Source organism: Chiloscyllium plagiosum, unplaced genomic scaffold (genome assembly GCF_037043375.1).
Source record: "Chiloscyllium plagiosum isolate Xiang-an unplaced genomic scaffold, Cpla_swu_hap1 HiC_scaffold_17, whole genome shotgun sequence".
NCBI classification, from domain to species: Eukaryota; Metazoa; Chordata; class Chondrichthyes; order Orectolobiformes; family Hemiscylliidae; genus Chiloscyllium; species Chiloscyllium plagiosum.
The window spans coordinates 40270686-40275314 of NW_028270155.1; positions in this window are offsets into that span (position 1 = coordinate 40270686).

The window sequence follows — 4629 nt, forward strand, 5'->3', positions numbered from 1 at the left end:
GGATTCAGCCACAGCAGGTTTATTTTGCTACCACTGCTACCTTGTCCATAGATAGTAAGGAGGATTACATCAATTAGTGAGCTAGGGCCAGTCACTACTTCCAATGGTTGCCAACAGCCTCCAAATGAAACAGTCACATTAGAAGGTCCCCATAGGATTTGGAGGTGGTACAGGACACCAACAGTTTTTCAGCCGCAATGTCTTCATTCATAGGAAAAGTTTCCATTTAATCAATATCCAGGTCATTTGTGATCATCCCTTCCACATTATAGAAGTCTCCAATATAGCAGCGGCGGCAAGTTAGGCAGTGTTCAGGTTCCTTGCTCCATTCACTTCAGGTGGCCACTTGCCCTTTTCTTTCCTTACCATTTTTGTCTTCTTTCTTTTTCTTTGTCTTCTTCCTGTTTGTGGTGGCAGAGGGGGTAACATTGTAGAGGGCCGGAGTGGGACTCTTGGTGAGATGGCAGCCTAATCTGGTGACTAAGAACTCCTGGTTGTGGTGGGCCCAGAGGGAGTGACTTCAGGCATCAACAAAGCAGCAACAGAGCCAGGGACTCCTGGTTGTAGTAGACCTGGAGCGGGGACACCTGGTTATCGGTGTGGCATGGGCATCAGCTCCCAGTTGTGGTATGCCCAGAGCCAGGCTCTCCTGGTTGTTGGCAAGGTGCAGCAGAAGCAGAGGGCCGAAACTGAGTCCTGCATGGCACCCAGCACCGGCAGCCCTTCGGCAAGGTGGGCCCAATGATGAAGAAATGGTATCTGAAGAGTGGCAACTCCAAGGTTGGTGGGTCCAGTGCAGATGTCAGTGCGGGTTTGTTGGTTAACCAGCTCAGGGCTCATGGTGGAGACGGCAGAATGAAGATTGACTTTCTTTCAACTTTGTCTTTTTATTCTTGAAGTATTCGAATCACACCGGATTGTGGCAAAAGTTGAAGATTTTCAGAGTTTGACCTTGTTATTCATCGTAGAGTACATATGACAATGAGTCACTCATTCATTCAATAATTCATTCAAGTATCCAAAGGTAGCCTGGAAGCCATGATGTCTATATATTTAATAACTCTCAGGTTCATTCCAACCAACAGGTGCCATACAAAGTCAGTTGATTGGAGACATGGACTACATTTGGCAACCATGGCTAATGACTCCGTTACACAACATTGTGGATGGAACTGAGCATTGATAGAATTCAGGCAGCACTGAATCGACAGCCACTTCTAATACAGTTGAGTTAGATGAAGTCATCATTCATTGACTGTACATTTGTTGATTCTGGAATGGCAAGCAACCCTTGTTTATTTCCAAATGCAAATAGAGCTTATTAGTTTCCTCATTTTTCATGTTGTGTAATAACAGTTAACATTAACAACTGTTTGAGTGCCTTACAATATTTGATGTTCCCATGTTCAGCAATTACAAGATATTGTGCAATTGCGAGCAATAGAGTAAGAATAGCATTCCTTCAGACTTCCAACATCAGCTGATGCTAAGACCATAAGACATAGGAGTGGAAGCAAGGCCATTCAGCCCATCGAGTCCACTCCACCATTTAATCATGGTTGATGGGTGTTTCAATTCCACTTACCTGCACTCTCCTTGTATCCCTTAATTCCTTGCGAGATTGAGAACTTATCAATCTCTGCCTTGAAAACATTTAATGTCCCAGCCTCCACTACGCTCCATGGCAATGAATCCTACAGGCCCAACACTCTCTGGCTGAAGAACTGTCTCCTCATTTCCATTCTAAATTGACCTCTTCTAAGTTTAAGGTTGTGTCCACAGGTCCTAGTCTCTCTGCCTGACGGAAACAATTTTCCAGTGACCACCCTTTCTAAGCCATGCATTATCAATGTAAGTTTCTATTAGATCTCCCCTCAACTTTCTAAACTCTAATGAATACAATCCCAGAATCCTCAACCAATCATCATATGTTAGGTCTACCATTCCAGGGATTATCCATGTGAATCTCCACTGGAAATGCTCCAGTGCCAGTATGTCCTTCCTGAGGTGGGGGGCCCAAAACTGAACACAGTATTCTAAATGGAGCCTAACTAGAGTTTTATAAAGTTCCAGAAGCACATCGCTGCTTTTATATTCCAACCTTCTTGAGATAAGTGATAGCATTACATCTGCTTTCTTAATCACAGACTCAACTTGCAAATCAACCTTTAGAGAATCCTGGACTAGCACTCCCAGATCCCTTTGTACTTTAGCTTTATGAATTATCTCACTGTTTAAAAAATAGTCCATGCCTGTCTTCTTTTTTCTGAAGTGCAAGACCTTTCATCAGCCATTTCCGAAACCACTCTCCTAAACTGTCTAAATCTTTCTGTAGCCTCCCCACCTCCTCATTACCACCTGCCTGTCCGCCTAACTTCGTATCATCAGCGAACTTTGCTAGAATGCCCCCAGTCCCTTCATCCAGATCATTAATATATAAAGTGAACAGCTGCAGCCCCAATACTGAACCCTGCGGGACCCCACTTGTCATCGGCTGCAATTCCAAAAATTAATCTTTTATCCCAACTCTCTGCCTTCTGTCAAACAACCAATCCCAATCCCAATCCCTGCCAGTAGCTCACCTCGAACACCATGGGCCCTCACCTTATTCGGCAGCCTCCCATGAGGCACCTTATCAAAGGCCTTTGGAAGTCGAGATAAATAACATCCACTGGGTTTCCCTGGTCTAACCTACTTGTTACCTCTTCAAAGAATTCTAATAGGCTTGTCAGGTATGACCTCCCCTTAATAAATCCATGCTGACTTGCACTTCCAAGAATTTAGAAATCTCATCCTTAATGATGGATTCTAGAATTTTACCTACAACCAAGGTTAGGCTAATTGGCCTATAGTTTGTCTTGATCCTTTCTTGAACAAAGGATTGTTCAACAGCGATTTTCCAATCAGCTGGGACTTTCCCTGACTCCAGTGATTTTTTGAAAGATCACCGTCAGCGCCTCCTCTATTTCCTCAGCCACCTGTCTCAGAAATCTAGGATGTAGCCCATCGGGGCTGGGAGATTTATCGATTTTTAGACCTTTTAGCTTGTCTAGCACTTTCTCTTTTGTAATGGCTACCATACTCAACTCTGCCCCCTGACTCTCCTTAATTGTTAGGCTATTACTCATGTCTTTCACTGTGAAGACTGACACAAAGTACTTATTAACTTCTTCAATTATTTCCTATCTCCCAGCCATCCAGCATCAATTTGGAGCTGCCCAATTTCTACTTCTGCCTCTCGTTTGTTTCTTATGTATTGAAAGAAACTTTTACTGTTGTGGTTCTGTTCGCCGAGCTGGAAGTTTTTGTTGCAAACGTCTCGTCCCCTGGCTAGGCGACATCATCAGTGCTTGGGAGCCTCCTGCGAAGCGCTTCTTTGATGTTTCCTCTGGTGTTTATAGTGGTCTGTCCCTGCCGCTTCCGGTTGTCAGTTTCAGCTGTCCGCTGTAGTGGTTGGTACATTGGGTCCAGGTCGATGTGTTTGTTGATGGAGTTTGTGAATGAATGCCATGCCTCTAGGAATTCCCTGGCTGTTCTCTGTCTGGCTTGCCCTATGATAGTAGTGTTGTCCCAGTCGAATTCATGTTGCCTGTCACCTGCATGTGTGGCTACTAAGGATAGCTGGTCGTGTCGTTTCGTGGCTGGTTGATGTTCATGTATGCGGATTGTTAGCTGTCTTCCTGTTTGTCCTATATGGTGTTTAGTGCAGTCCTTGCATGGTATTTTGTACACTACATTCGTCTTGCTCATGTTGGGTATCGGGTCCTTCGTTCTGGTGAGTTGTTGTCTGAGCGTGGCTGTTGGTTTGTGTGCTGTTATGAGTCCTAGGGGTCGCAGTAGTCTGGCTGTCAGTTCTGAGATGCTCCTGATGTATGGTAGTGTGGCTAGTCCTTTTGGTTGTGGTATGTCCTTGTTCCGTGGTCTTTCTCTTAGGCATCTGTTGATGAAGTTGCGCGGGTATCCGTTTTTGGCGAATACCTTGTATAGGTGTTCCTCTTCTTCTTTTTGCATCGACCTGGACCCAATATACCAACCACTACAGCGGACAGCTGAAACTGACAACCGGAAGCGGCAGGGACAGACCACTATAAACACCGGAGAAAACATCAAAGAAGCGCTTCGCAGGAGGCTCCCAAGCACTGATGATGTCGCCTAGCTAGGGGATGAAACGTTTGCAACAAAAACTTCCAGCTCGGCGAACAGAACCACAACAACGAGCACCCGAGCTACAAATCTTCGCACAAACTTTGAAAACTTTTACTATCATTTCTAATATTACTGGCTAACTTACCTTCATAATTGATCCTCTCCTTCCTTATTTCCTTGGAGAAAGTGAGGACTGCAAATGCTGGAGATCAGAGTTGAAAAATGTGTTGCTGGAAAAGCGCAGCAGGTCAGGCAGCATCCAAGGAGCAGGGGAATCAACGTTTCGGGCATAAGCCCTTCTTCAGGAACCATTGGATGCTGCCTGACCTGCTGCGCTTTTCCAGCAACACATTTTTCAGCTTCCTTATTTCCTTCTTTGTTATCCTCTGTTTGTTTTTGTAGTCTTCCCAATTTTCTGATTTCCCAGTGCACTTGGCCACTTTATAGGCTCTTTCTTTTTCTTTGATACATTTCCTGACTTCC